Raw genomic sequence first — 16,098 nt, forward strand, 5'->3', positions numbered from 1 at the left:
TCTGCCTGGCATGCAGTAGGCCTTGGCAACTATTGACAATTTTAAAAACTACTTTCTTTTGAATGGGGAAAGCCTTCACGTGGTTGAAAAATCACAAGGCGCAAAAGGGAACAGAGTGGAAAGTCTCTCAACCCTGGTGTCCAACCCTCCCCTGCTCCTGTTCCCCTGTCCTCTGAGCCAATCTGTTAATGCTGGTTTCTTACCTATCCTTCTAGAAATGTTTTACGCACATACAAGGAAATAGGTAAATGCGCGCTCATCCCTCCTTTTCAAATATAAATGGTAGGGCACTATAAATGCTGCCCTATGCTTTTATGTTAGCTATTTGTTGCTGTTGTCGGCTATTCAACTTATTGCAAAGTTACCTAAAAAGCAACAAAATGAGAAATCTATTACCTTCCCTTCTACACTCAGCCTAAAAATGTACTGAGGTTTGTCTCAAGTTGGAAGGAAAAAAATAATCCACTCCTGCCAGCCTCTCCCTATGTTCATTGCTTTTCTTCCCAACTAGACAGAAGCCCCCGTGGGGCGGGCCTAGGGTCTACTTTTCCAGTGCCTTCTACCGGACTGGTGCTCCTCAGTGTTTGACAGAGCCGGTGAGGCCCCAGAGGGAAGAGCCGAGGGTCCAGGCTCCAGCGTTTTGATCACAGGCTGACCACGCTAACCCATGACGTTCACACATTTCAGCAGGCAGGTCTGGGTACGGGGCAGTAGATTCGGGAGTCTGAAACTACACAGAGGCTCTTCGTGAATCTCCGGTGGCTTCTGGGTCTCCATATGGAATTCTAGCCTTCACCTTCTTTAATCTTGTAAGTTCTCTCTGGTTTTATCTCTGACCAACAGCCTCGCTTCTGCTTTGTGTTCCGGTCGTGCGAAAGCCAGAGGGTCTCGAAGCAAATTGGTAGCTTTCTGCCCACCACCCTCCCCATCGGATGGTGCCATCGACACCACTTGCGTTGGAGGAAGGGGTAGGCGATGTGTCATCATTTTTTGGTTTCTGGAAGGACATTCCCCTGTTCTGTTCCCACGGTGACTTCCCACAATCCTCAGAATTTCGTGAGGCTGAAAGGAAGGGTCAGCTATGGGCAGCCAAAGTCCCAGGGCCCCACTGACAGGCGACAAAGGGGGAACATGTCCTTGGGTGTGCCTTCGTGCTAGGCTTCTCTCTCCCTTCCCCAAACTTCCTTTCTCTTTCCCCCTCCAGTGTTTATACCACATGCCCCTGGCCTACCACCCAAGATGCCTGGCAGTCTCTGACTCAGAGACTCTTGGGTTTTCACACTCCTTCTGCCTCTTGGGTCCAGCTGCTTTGCCCACACGAAAAAACTGATTTTACCATCAGCCGCCTACACGAGGTTCCATTTTCCGGTGCAATTTCCTTCAAATAATCCCTCTCTCCCCCAAGCAATCCTCACGACTAGAGTTTATACCTCTTTTCCCGGCCCTTCTCCCCGGGTCCCTGTCGGCATAATTCCCCGTCTCCCCTCCCCACGATGAGCCCACTTTTCCAGTGAGAATTTCCAAGTTGTAATTGTTCGGGAGAGCTGATGTCTAAGCTCGAAGCTTCTGTTGAGCAGGATTCAGGGGCCCAGACGTTTTTATATGAATTCAGACTGCTGGAACACCCAGCCACGAAGGGTTTTATGTTCTGTTGGCATAGGCTTCTTTGCCAACTAAGCTTCAAGAAGTTTATAGGTTTGGTCGAGTTTCACGGCAAGTCTTGGAAGGATTTCTCAGAGTTATGTAATCATTGGTAGAATAAAGGGTGTGTGTGTGTGTGTGTGTTTCCTGATGCTGTGCTTTTTCTTCTGTAAGGGAAAAAAAACCCCTTAATACAAAGGAATGTGTGAAAGGCACAAATGTAAAAGCTCTAGGGCCTTTGGAGGACTGCTAAGGAGTAAGATGGCCAAAATGTGTTCCGCACAATTGTCTCCGTTCGAGCACTAACACGATGCAACAACACTTCCAGCTCCCCGGGGATTCCTGGCAGACCTGTGCGCTGGCTCGTTCCTTCTCCTGAACCTCTTCATAACATGCATCCCCATAGGTATTCGTGAATTAGTGGTGGACCTATTTGTGTCCTAGCTGCCTTTCCTGCGAACATAGGGGCTCCATGAGGGGAAGATTCTTCCCCTCATGTGTGGTGCTATACTCCAGTCCAGTAAAGGAGCTGACACCGCGGGGTAGCAGGAGGGGCTCCACGAACATGTGTTCATGAGGGAGCAGAACTGGGTTCATAATTGCATCCCCAGCATTCAGCATGATTGGCACCTACGAGGAGCCCAGCAGGTGTTTGTGGAAACAAGTGAAGGGAGAAAGGCTTATTTTAAGTCCAACTGCTCATTCGTCTCTTGAGGGATTTTGGACGGCCTCCTGGATCTCGTCAATGCCATCTTGTGCAAACTCGGAAGTCTTCCGTTCTACTGGGCTGCCGGCCTCTCCACCTTTGGGAGGCAGCAGCTAAAAGCCTTTGCTCGGCTGCTTGGGATCTTCTACTGCGTGTTCCGGGGTCCGCTACCCATCTGGGCAGAGGTGATACACACAGCGGAGGGCACTTCCTCCCTGGGTTTTCCTTGCAGGTCAGTGACTGCTCCCAGGCTAGAAGCAATGGGAACAGGACGGTCACCGAAGGCAGTTCCTTTCTTTCCACAGTCAGTCACTCTTCAGTGCCTTCAGGTAGCTTTTCTTCCCAATATTTTGTTTAGGGTTCATTGTGATCTGCCAGAGGGGTAAAAGACCTGTCCACCTAGCTATCTATGCATCTTTCTATCTAATTACTGTTGTTGCTTGTGAACGATTGAGACCAATCTAGCTGGTCTCAGCGGAATATACGTTTGTTAAAAGATACTACGTGACTCACAGCATCTCCAGGAGGGCCGGAGGGTCAAACCTGTAGCATAGATAACCAAGGATAACATCCAGACCACACTACCATGCCCCAGCGAAACCTGCAAATCCTCTCTTGCTACCGATACTATAGCTCATGCTCATGCTCCAGTTCTCACTCTACTGTTCTCAACTCTACAATTCTTACCAGGGAAACTGGGAGCCAGATATCAAAAGCTCTCCTTGCCTGAAAATTGGGACATTTTCACTTCCATCCTCACAAAATGATGGCTTTTATGCAAGCCTGCTTTTTTTTTTTTTTTTTTTTTTTTTAATGTAGGGAGTGTTTGGTAGAGCATGGGCCAAGTCTCTAGCTGCAAGGGAGGCTGAAGAATGAGTCTAGCTTCTGTCTTCAGAAGGGGCTTATCATCTGGGGAATCCTCGATAGAAAGGTAAATTTTTCAGGTGATGTTAGGTGACCGAAACCATGAGAAACACCAAGAAACAAACCTACATTGGGGCGCCTGGGTGGCTCAGTCGGTTGAGGGCCCGACTTCGGCTCAGGTCATGATCTCACCCTCTGTGAGTTCGAGCCCCACGCGGGGCTCTGGGCTGACCGCTGGGAGCCTGGAGCCTGCTTTGGATTCTGTGTCTCCCTCTCTGCCCCTCCCCCTTTCATGCTCTGTCTCTCTCTCTCTCTCTCTCTCTCTCTGTCAAAAATAAATAAACATTTTTAAAAAATTAAAAAAAACCCCAAACCTACAATAACTAGTAGTTTTAACTAGAAGTTACCCACAATAACTAGTAGTTACCCACAATAACTAGTAGTTACCTACATTAACTAGTAGTTTTAACTAGTTATCCACTTTAACTAGTAGGTACCTACATTAACTAGTAGTTTTAACTGGTAGTTACCTACATTAACTAGTAGTTTTAACTGGTAGTTAACTAGTAATTAACTAGTAATTTGTCCATCTCTCCCTCTTACCATTCCTCATCTATATCTACATACTTTTCCATCTTGGGGGGACAGAAGCTCCGTCTTGTTCATCAATTCATCCCTAGCATTGAATCCAAGCCACGTAGTAGACAGTCACCATAATCATGATACAAATGCACTTTGCACAGTGATTTATAGCTGCACAGAGTTTAACACAACTACATATTACTTGTCACAATGCCACGGGGCCGGCGGGGGGGGGGGGGGGAGGGGATAGGTTGTGCTGTCCTCTCTCTTGGACGGATCGGAGAACCACTGTCCAGGGAATTAGAGGGAAGCGTCACAGGGCACAAGGGTGCATAGTTCCTTGTACTGGAACTAAGCATTCGCCTGGAACACTCAGCCTTTTAAGTCCCAGTGTTTCCTGTTAGTGTAGTTGGGAAGGACTAGGCTTTACTGCTGTATCAGGCTAATCTAAAGATCTGTGATATGGGGCACCTGGGTGGCTGGGTCGGTTAAGCGTCCGCCTGCATTTTGGCTCAGGTCACGATCTCGGGGTTTCGCGGGTTGGAGCCCTGCATCAGGCTCTGCACTGGCGGCTTGAAGCCTGCTTGGGATTCTCTCCCTCTTCGCTCTCTGTCCCTCCCCCACTCATGCTGTCTCCGTCTCTCTCAAAATAAATGAATAAGCTTAAAAAAAAAAAAAAAAAAGATCTGTGCTATGAGGGTGAACAGCATACAACTTTATTCTTGACTCATTTAAGTGACCAGCTCGTTGCACTTCCCCCAGGACTGTTGTATTTGGAGGTGTAAACAGCTCTGCCTCGGGGCCCCTGGTTGGCTGCGTCAGTGGAGCCTCGTAACTCCTGATTTTGGTTACGGTTCCGATCCTGGGTTGGTGGGATCAGGCCCGTGGCAGGCTCTGTGCTGATGGCACAGATCCTCTCCCTCTCTCCCTGCCTCTCCCCCCACTTGTGCATGTGCATTCTCTCTCTCTCTCTCTTTCTCAAAATAAATAAATAAATAAAAACTTAAAAAAAAAATTTACTTGCTGAGAGTCCTGAGACCCGGAACTCCAGCGTCCCAAGGCAAACCGGGGTGTTGGTCATTCTGTTCATTCAGTGATGATGCAGGTTCAGGCAGGGCTCCACCATTTCGTAGGCCTGCCCTCTGGAATACGTGGCCTCTGAGATCAAAACAGAAGAGAGGACCAGAGAGTCACAGGGAACACGTTTGGGGGGGGGGGGGGGGGGGTCAGATGGCGGAATGGCTTCCACGACTCCTGCTCACTTCCCATTGGCCCAAACTCAGTCATGTGACTCCAACCTAGCTGCAAGGGAAGCTGGGAAATGTAGTTTCCCTGTGTGGACGGGAAGTGCGTTTGCCCCGAGGACGGTGCACCAAATTCCGCCTCTCGGCAGTGTTGTCTCTTTTATCTTGGTGTTTCCTACAGGGTCCGGTATGGTCTCTTGTAATCTGGTGGGCAAGGAGTGCTTGCCCATCGGGGATATTGTGATCTGTAATAATGTATTGCAATAAAAGGAGCCAAATGAATTTTTTGGTTTTTGGTTTAGGGGCTGCTGGGTGGCTCCGTTCGTTGGTTGAGCGTAAGGCTTCAGCTTAAGTTATGATCTCGTGGTTGGTGGGTTCGAGCCCCGCGTCACGGTCGGAGCCTGGAGCCCGCTTGGGATTCTGTGTCTTCCCGCCCCCCCCGCCCCTCCCCCCTCTGCCCCTCCCGCCTCTGTCTCTCAAAAATAAACATGAAAAAGACATTTTTTTTTTTAAAGTTGCGTTTAGGCCACCCCGTAGGCAGTCATGCGTGCCATAGCGTTACACCTAAAAAACAATGTACACACCTTAATTTAAAAAATACTTTATTGGTGAAAAATGCTAACCATCATCTGAGCTTTCAGTAAGTTGTAATCACTGATCACAGATCACCACGACAAATGTGATGATGAGAAAAACGTCTGAAATATTGCGGGAATGACCAAAAGGTGACACAGAGACACAAAGCGAGCAGACACGGTTGGAAAATTGCGCTAAGAGACTCTCTTGTTTTTTATTTTTTTTAAAACATTTATTTATTTTTGAGACAAAGAGAGACGGAGCACGAACGGGGGAGGGTCAGAGAGAGAGGGAGAGAGAGGATCCCAAGCAGGCTCTGTGGCCAGCACGGAGCCCGATGCGGGATTCAGCGTCACCAACAGCGAGATCCTGTTCTGAGCTGAAATCCAGGGTCAGACACAACCCACTGAGCCAGCCAGGTGCCCCATATATCCTTTTTTTTAATGATGGAATAGTATATACCTTTATGGATGTACTACAATTTACTTCGAGAATCTCATCTTGAGGGGCACGTTAGTTAAGTGGACAGGCTCTGGATGGAGGTTACTGGGGCCCAAATGCTGGCTTTAACATCATGGTTCCACTTGTGTAAAGGAAATGCGTACTCTGGCCTCACACTCGAGAGGATCCTGTGCTGGTCCTCCCCCCCCCCCCCCCCCCCCCCCGCCCAGCCCTCCCAGGGGTGGTTGAGTAGTCTATGCAGTGAGGAGATGCACTTTTGCAGAATCCACATCCCCTTCCAAACCACACTCCTGTACCTGGGGTCTCCGAATTTCTTGCCCTGGCAACCCCGAATCGTCTGGGGCCTGTGCTTGTTTTTATCTGGGTGTGGCCTCCTGAGGAACAACTATGCTTCCAGTGTGTGTGCTCATAGATCTGAAGGGTGTCGGGGCCCCTGTCTAAGACGGAGGGGTCTTGGGGCGCGCCTGGGTGGCTCAGTCCGTTAAGCATCTGATTCTTGGTTTCTGCTCAGGTCACGATCTCACAGTTTTGTGAGTTTGAGCCCCATGTTGGGCTCTGCGCTGGCAGCACGGAGCCTGCCTGGGATTCTGTCTCTCTCCCTCTCTCTCTGCCCCTCTCCCACTCACGCCGTCTCTGTCTCTGATGGAGGGGTCTTGGGTAAAGCTTGGATGTGCTGGCCAGCCTGTCCACACATGTGTGCAGGTGGCCCCTCAAGAGCGTGGGTTGGAGCCAGGGGTGGGAGGAGAAAGGGAGCAGGTGGCCGGCTGTGTCCATCCCGTGCCACCACACCCAGCCACAAAACTCCAAGGAGCCTAAGGATTCGACACTCAGATGTGGCCTCACCTATTTGTCCAGACTTGAGGATAGAAAACCCAAGACTTGACGGTTGATGAGCTAGATTTGTAACTTTTCCAATGGCCTGTAGGCCTCCCGTGTTTTCTCTTGCCCTGGGCCTGGCACACGTTGAGCATGAACTTCCCTGGCTCCGTGCTCACAAGCTGTGCAACTTTGGGTAGTTGTCTAATCTCTTCGTGCCTCAGTTTTCTTACCTCTGAAGTGGGCCAACTGAGGCTACCAACCTCACAGGGTTGTTGTGGGGATGAAATGAGCTAATACAGGCAGAGTGCCTAAAATAGTGTCCGGGCACATGGGAAACACTCAATGTTGAACACGATCATTGTTATGGCTGTTATTATTAGCAGTGCCATGATCGTTTTTTGTTATTAAATCTTAGATTCGTTCCCAGTCTTTGCTCACCGAAGCAATAATTCAGCGAGCACCTTTTGAACTGCATATCGGTGCACATCCATAATCATTTCTTTAGGGCAAAAACAAAAAAAGCCATGTGCTAGACAGGAAATTTTAGGGTCAAAGAGGGTGCACTTTTTAAAGTCTTTTGATATGTTAATAAGCTGCTTCTAGAATTAAATTAGCTGAACATATTATTCATTAGTTATAATTCCCTGACCGTTGAGGGTTTGGACCCTAAATTACCCAGGTTGTTAGTGACATTTAAAAAAAAATTTTTTTGTTGTTGGTGACATTTAAATTTAAACTCTTAGTGGGAGAAAATAAGTCCATGAATGAAAAGCTGGATTAACCTGAACAAAAACTAATTAATAGCCGTCTGCTACCCAGGAAATCAAAAAGCATATAATGAAGTCAAATGCAAAGCCCAGAAGTTCTTTCATTGACTGTAGACTGTATTCAGTATAGAGAGCATTCTTTAGATCTCTTCCTTGCCTCCGAAAAGCCTGTGGCTGCAAGGCTTTATCCCAGCCTCCCCTGCCCCCTTTCCAGCTTACCTCATTTTCCTTCCTGGACAAGGTTTTTCATCCTGTGCACGGAGGAGTTCTGTATTCACTTTGCTCATCTTTCCCTTGAGAAATCAATATGCTTCTGTGACTTACTGTCAGCCCCTGGCAGCTGGGGGTTCAGAGAGGTGGCCGTGGCAGGTGGAGATTTGGGGCAGGTGTTATTTCCTTTTGGAAATGAGCTCTAGGAAGGTGACAGAAGCCGATGGAGTTGAGTGTGGGGTTTAGTTACTCCATAACCCCCAAGAGGACAATATAGCTCATGTATTTTCATCAGCGTTTGGGAAGGTCTAATTTCCACCTGTACCAAGTGTGGGAAAGAGGGAAACCATGACCAGCTGGGGCTGTGCTGTTTGCCGGGGGTCCACTCTGTACCCTCCTCCTTTCTGCTCTGTGCCCAAGGAACTGGCCAGCACAGGCTGCCTCAGTGTGCTCCCTTACCCTGGGGTTTCTATGTGGGTTTAGACAATGGGAGGCACCAGCTGGGAAGGAGGGAGGGGAGAGAGGCTGGGGTATTTCTTCCTCCGGCTCCTCTGTTCCAAGTGGCAGGCTTGAAGTGGCTGCTTTGCTGTAAGAAAAGCCACATGTCCTATTGTAGCTCTCCCTGATGCTTCAGTTCTTGCCAAGTGCTGATGACCTTGCAGGCTTAAGAGGGGCAGATGGCATTTTCCTGATTTTCCAGAGTGTTCTGGACCATGCGTGCCTAGTTAGTTGCTCTTAACTTTGTCCACAGGGTTATGAATAAATTCTCCCCCTTGGAGTAGGCTGGGTCCTGCCAGGGGTCTGTTTAAGACAGAAACTCTGGGGTTTGGACCAAATGTCAGAAGGGGGTTAACCTGCTGTTTTTCACAGCATAATCAAGGGACAACAGAGTGTGGTGGCTAAGGATCCGAGAGGCTGGGGTCCTGATTCTATCACTTCCTAGCCGTGTGACCTGGTGCATGTGACGTCATCTCTCTGATTCTTGGTTTCCTCCTGCCTCAAGTGGCGATAACAGGAATACTTCTTGGGATTCTTGATGAATCAGCAAGATGGCGCCTCTTAAGCGCCTGGGCATCTGGGAGCCACTGAGGAAAGGTGAACCGTTACTACCGTCTGTCCCACTTATCTGTTGCGCATAGCCAACCACCCTAAAACCCGGGGGCTCGTGAGTCTGCCTGTGAGCTTGTTATCGGGGCGGGATTCGGTGGGGATGACTTGCCTTTGTGTCACACCTTGCCCGGGGTCTCTCTACTGGCGGGCTGGACCATCTGGGGGCTGGTTGGGCGTTACTGTCTCTTCATGTTATCTCAAAGCTTCTGTGTGTCCCCCCATCCCCACCCAGCACAGAAGTCTCAGGGCAATCAGACTCCCTCCACAGCAGGAACAGAAGCTGGGCAGCAACTCAAGGATTCCTAAGATGGAGTCTAAGCCATCCCAGAATATCCCTTTCACCACTTTCTGCCAGTCAGACAAATCAGTAGGGCCAGCGGGGAAATTCCAGCATGGAGGAATTCGATGCCACTTCGCAACAGACACAGAGAGAAGAATCTTTGGTCATCGACACTGTCATTCACTGAGGGGAGCAGTGTGGGTGGTTGTGGGCTATAAATAAAAAAGGGAAATTTGGGGATTTTTAGCCAATTTTTCACATTTTAGAAATACGCCTACCATGGGTGAATATTTACTATATGGAAGTCATGATGTCAGCTACCATAACAGTCAGGAATCCTGTTTGGAGCTGATAGAAACCCAAGTCCAATTACTTTCAGCAGGAAAGAGAAAGAAAGAAAGAAAGAAAGAAAGAAAGAAAGAAAGAAAGAAAGAAATGACAGAGGTGAATTTATTGGTTCATATAACTGGAAACTACCCCAAAGTACCACTTGACCCAGGACTCCTGGATTCGTCAGGCTGTCCTTCTCTCTGACCCGGAGACAGACTCCCTCCATATGGCCTACTTGGTGGCCAGTGGAGGCTCTCAGTTCACATTCTTCAGCTGAGAGCCACCCTCTTTCTTGGAGAAAAGACCAGGAAGACTTTGAGTACTTTGGTCTCAGTTAAGTGCCCACTAATGTGGTGATGGGGAGAGAAGATTGTCAACCCTGACCAAACCCCATGAAATGGGTGGCCAGCAGAGAAGAGGGGTTCTGAGACCACGAGAGGAGGGAAATGGGGGAAGACAGGCCACAAAGGCAAAACCACTGTGGCCACAGTCTCTTATGGGCACCCCATCTGCTGCTGTGCTGATGTAATTCTGATGCTAACCACCTTGAGTTAGTGCAGACCCCACGAGTGGAAGGTGCATTCCTCAACAGGGCTGTCCTCCCTTCAGTTGCCAGCCACAAGCTTGGGGATCCCCAGGCCACCCACACTTCTGACAAGCTGGCTAAAAATAAGGGATGGTTCCCATGCCTTCTTCATATTTGATAATTCATAAGAATGATTGGCAGAGTGCTGTAGCTAAGAAAGTGCTATACGCCTGATGGCATTTTTCTTATAAAGGGTACAGATCAAGAGCAGCCGAACAAAGAGACCTGGGGGGGAAGCTGGGGAGGATTCCAAAGGCAGAACTTTGATGCCCTCTCCCCTTGGAAGCAGGGTGCATCACCCTCATTGGATATCACTTTGTTCACCAAACAGAAACTTCCACCAAGCTTTGGTGTCCAGAGTCTTTATTGGGGTTTCATTACATAGGCATGAATGATTGAATCACTGGACACGTGTCCGAGCTCAGTCTCCGGCTGCCCTCCTCTTATACCAGGTGAGGCAACCCTCTAATCACGTGGTTGGTCTTTCCGGTTGACCGGTCCCCATCCTGAGTCACCTCAACTCTTAGCATAAATTCAGGTGTGATCCAAGGGGCTCATGAATTACAAAGACATTCCTCTGACTCGGGAAATTCCAAAGATTTAGAGTCCACCACTCAGGAATCAGGGAGAGAGGTCAGCCAAGTTCTTTATTCTACAACGCATGCGTTCGTGCGTATTAAATACAAAATTCCTAAAAGAAATGATCATGTCACCCGCTTAAAAATGAAGACATTGCGGTTATCTTAGGATCCACGGGATTTGAGTCCGTATTTTTTTGTAGCCCGTGTTTTAAGTTTTTTCTTGCTATAGCCCAGGGCCTGCCTCTAATGAGAAAGCTACTTTGTCACAATTCACCACCTCGATGTCCTCTGTCTCCAGTAGGGGAGTCCTAATTATTCCATGCTAAATGAGTAGTTGACTTTAGTGAGAGAATTCAACTTTTTTTTGTCTTTTGGAAGATTCTCAGATTCTTGTCCCCCCTCTGCCCGTTAAGTGCAGTTGGATGAATGGCTATACCTCTTGAGACTCAGTTTCTCCATCTGAAAGGCAACTAGGGCTTTGTAAGCTCTAAACGTGGCATCACTCACTGTTGCTACACTTTGCAAGGTGGAGGTGCCATTTACCATCGAGATGCTGTGAGAATATAATACCTTCCAACAGGGGAAATCCACAGACAGAAATTCCCTTTTATTCATCTGTCCACAAATATTTTTGGCGTACTTGGGGGTGCCTGGCACTGCATTTGATGCTGGGGATATGGGAAAAGAAGGGCAAATATGGAGCTTCCCTTTATGGATCTGGAGAATGTTGAAGTCAGAGATTAACTCTGTCATTCAAAACAGGGTAGAAGAAGTAGGGTGTGGGGGGCATAAGATAGAGGGATCTAACTTAATCCAGAGTCAAGGATGGCTTCCAAGAAGAGGTGACATTTAAGCTGACACCTAAAGGAATTGAAAATGTTAGCAGGCTGTAAAGGAAGGGCAGTGGTGGTGTCCCAGGGTGTTCGGGGCAGAGAAAGGAACCCGTATGAAGGTCAGAGCGCAAAGCTCTCTATGTAATAGAAGGACTAACCACCTAGCCTGGATTTGGACCTCAAATTCCTTGAATGAGCGACTTGATGAGGATATATTAATTCTTCAGTTAAAATTTAAGCATCCTAGGAGCAAGGCCAATAGATGCTTTGGAAGCCTAGAACCCCATGTGGGGGACACTTAAGGTTTTCAATAAATTCCATTTAGCCAACAGCTCTTGGTTATCGATGGGGGCCAGCGGAAGGGGGAGGCACACATTGAAACCAACGCTTACGGAGCGCTTGTGAGATACCAACCACCGTCTTAATTGCTAATATGAGAATTCATTCAACCCAAATAATGACCGTCTATCAAATGTCCCCATTTCACAGATCAGGAAGCCAGGTCACAGGGAAGCCAAATAACTTCCTAATGTTCACGGTCGTTAGATTGTGAAGCCAGGCTTTAAATGCTGGACGTCTGCTCTGACCTACTGCATCCTGCCGGCCATATTGAAAGAGTAAGATAAATGAGGTCTTATCCTTCAACTCAAAGCACTTAAAATATTGGGCAAAATATTTGTGGGCAAGTCTTGTATAATCAGATATTTGGACTCTGAAGCCCACCTGGATCAGCTGTCTTGAGCCAGACAGTAAGGAAACGTATCAACTAAAATTTTTTCAATGTGCCTCTGCACCAGCTACTGCAAAAGGAAATGGTTACTTTGGATAGTCTCATTTAGTTCTCCAATTAACCCTAGAGAGAGGGATCTTATTGTAACTCCCATTGAACCCGAGGTTCAGAGAGGTTAAGTAACTTACCCCAGCTCACCCAGCCCAAGGTGCAAGCTCCCACTGGTCCCCCCGAGTGCTGGGCTGTCTGTAGTCAACGATTCAGCAGTAAAGCCCATGCAGGTACAGTTCTAGGTGGGATAGCATTGGAAAGGTGGTTAACACGGCTCCACGTTTCATATGTTTGTGAGGACTGACGTTCGCTGGAGATTGTAGGCCGGGTCCAGACACAGTCTGGAGTCAGGAAGGTGTCTGCCTCAGTTGATAAGTTCCTCCCAGCTTTCGTACAGACAGCCGAATGCCTCACACCCTCCCCTGGCTCCTAGAGGAATGACTTTCACACTGAAGGGAGGTGGAGATGATTCTTATCTTGACACTTCAAAGAAAGCTTTCCCCCTTGACATCTTCCTGCCCTCAACAGTGCTGATGTGGAAACCTGGTGATGAAGGGGTTGCCTCGGTCTCTTTGATCCTGGGGCAAGCTGGGCAATTCCAGCTCTTCCAGGCCTGAGGAATGCTGGGCCCCACTGGCCTTGCTTAATACAGCTTCCAATGGCTCCTTGACTTATTCAGTTTCATCCAGAAGAAATTGCTAAGAGGCAGGGACCGGATTTCAAAAATGAAAAGAACTCTATCTGGTGGCAGAGTATGAATTGGGTGGACCATCTGGGTGGTTCTGATGTTGGCAAATGCTTCTTCTCCCCGGGTGCCAATTCTGGTCCCGCTCACGGTTCCTAATCTGCACGTCACAGACCCCCTTGATAATCTACTGAGGACTCTCCCTCAAAACAAACAAACAAACAAACAAAAAATGCACACAAACAGGGAAATTAGTGAGTGCGATTTCAAAGGGCTCACAGAGCCTCCGAAGTCCATCCCTGGGCTTGTTGGGGGTCCGCGGATTCAAGTTAAAGACCCCCGCGAGCCCAGCCGCCATCACTCAGAACACAGAAGTGCTCAAACATGCTGTTCTAGAGTTGGGCACACCTGAGTTGGAATCCTTGCCGTGACCGATCCTACCTTAGTCAAATTGCCTCGTCTCCCTGCCCCTTGGTTCCTCCATCTGCAACTTCTAGCCCAACCCTCCTTTAGTTGTTGTGAGGACGATAGGAGTTCATGCCTCAAGAGAAGAGTGTCCAGTGTCTTATTGGTGGCAATAGGTCCATCGGTCATAACATTATTACGATATGATATTCTGTCTTTTCTGATCTTGATCCAGGAAGGAGACTCTTAGAAAAAGAGGCACTTTAGGGGGCACCTGGGTGGCTCAGTCGGTTAAGGGTCTGACTCCAGCTCAGGTCGCGATCTCACGGTTGGTGCGTTGGAGCCCCGTGTCGGGCGCTGTGCTGACAGCTCAGAGCCTGGAGCCTGCTTCCGATTCTGTGTCTCTCCTTCTATCTGTGCCTCTCCCACTCACACTCTGTCTGTCTCTGTCTCTCAAAAACGAATAAACATTAAACAATTCTTTTAAAAAATAAGAAGAAGAAAATGAAGCACTTTATATACTCAGGCCTCAGTTTTCTCATCCCACAAATGGGTTGATTGCAGCCCAGTCTTGCCAGTGGTCGTTCTTATTAGGGGGTATGGCTGAGCTAAAAGAGAATGTTCTTTAACTACAGATGCCATGAATATGTGGCTCCAAGATCATTATTCTGTTATATGGAAAAGTTTCTAGCTCGCTCTGGAGTCAGAAGGGGGTCTTCTAAATCCATAAGCTTCGGGTGGGGGGCTTCTTTGCTATTCCAGGAAGTCTGGAACCAAGGGAGCTAGCTTCTTGGTCGATTGCTAATCCCAGATATTTGTATAGTGCTAATTAATATTTCACAAAATTCATCTAGTCCAACGCATATTCAAGGCTTCTCGCCCTTGACTTCCTGGAAGAAGAAGATAAAAAGGAATCCCTTCAAATTACAAAAGAGAGAGCAGAAGCACTTAAATATTCATTAAGATCGCACATTTATCCGACCCCAACTCAGCACACCTAGGCAGCTCGAGACAAGGCTCCAAGACGAAGATGCCGATGCCTAAGAAAATGAGCCATAGAAGGAAGAAATTCTGGTCCCCAGAATGCACCCAACATCCATCCATTCCCTAGTGGGTTGATGGCCCTTTGAACGACAGGCATGAGTGTAGACGGTGGAGAATCAGGGATGGATAAGTCTCCGTCTTGGCCTTAAGGGTCTTCCTGAAGAGGGCGACTGATGGCAGTGATTGTAGCAGGTGTCTTGTCACGCTCTTTACATGTACCGCTTCATTCAGCAAACGTGTGCAGAGCACCTACTACGTGTCAGGTGCTGAAGCCAAGCCGCTTACCTTTCCCTGGCTTCCTGAACCCTGATGAAGTCCTTTTATCTTTGGCATGAGTGCATGAGGGAAGATAAAGACAAAACCGGACAGAGAGGCATAGGAAAGCCCGCAGGGGTCAACTGGGAAAACAGGTTCCGATCGCCAAGAAGGGGGAGGCTGGGACAAGCAACGGTAGAAGGGACAGCGTGGGGAGTCGGGGGGAGGCAAGAATCACCAAGGATCAGTAACCATAACTGTTTGATGCCCAGTTGGGCTCGGTAACGATGGAAGAGTGAGAGAGGCCAAAGGAATGAACCCACAGTTCATCAGCACACTGCCTTTCATTTAACCTGCATAATACACTTAGCAGATCCAATGTGTTTAACCATACGTGGATTTAAGATACGAAATTTATTCAATGTACCCAAGAGGACAAATGACAATACTGCATATATATGCATATGTACGTATACACATCCCCATCTACCCCACAAGCCGGTGCATAGTACATTGGTTCAAATAAATAGTACATGACAGTTTCAGTTTATTTTATTTTATGGGACAGACTCTTTAAGGGTTAGTTTTTAAAAAGATCTCAGAAAGTTATGGGTTATATGACTACTTAGTTATATCGATCTCTTACATGTACTACACTAGTTCCTGTTAATTAAATCCATTAAGCGCTGCACCCAGGGCTATCTATGTAGCATCTCATCCGACGGCCAAGAACGGCCTTGCAAAGGGGATCGAGTTAGCTCCTTCTACAGATGAGGAAACTGAGGCTCAGAGAGGAGATTTTCCCACTAACTCTCTCTGCCTCTCTATTTTCCCATCTGCTATATGGGTATAATACTGTCTGCCTTGGGTATATATTGCAGCCCCCCTCAGAATGTCAGTCTCATCTTCTCTAAAATGAAAGACTGTAGGGAGGGTTGGGTAAATACAATCAGATTCTGGGCTTGGATGGGGAGCAAGTGACTTTCCCAGGAAGTCGTGGTGCCTTGTTCAATAAGCCACAAGTGCCAACAAACCATGTGACTTTGGGGCACTTCCAGAAAATTCTCTGCAGGTGGCTAACCTGGGTATAATCCTAGCGAAAAGGGATCATTTGCCCCCTATGTTGCAGAACCAGAAGACAGTGATTTTAACTCCCAGCCTAGAGACCTGTATTTTAATTTTTTTTTCCAACGTTTTTATTTATTTTTGGGACAGAGAGAGACAGAGCATGAACGGGGGAGGGGCAGAGAGAGAGGGAGACACAGAATTGGAAAGAGGCTCCAGGCTCCGAGCCATCAGCCCAGAGCCTGACGCGGGGCTCGAACTCACGGACCGCG

Source organism: Acinonyx jubatus, chromosome D3 (genome assembly GCF_027475565.1).
Source record: "Acinonyx jubatus isolate Ajub_Pintada_27869175 chromosome D3, VMU_Ajub_asm_v1.0, whole genome shotgun sequence".
Lineage (NCBI taxonomy): Eukaryota > Metazoa > Chordata > Mammalia > Carnivora > Felidae > Acinonyx > Acinonyx jubatus.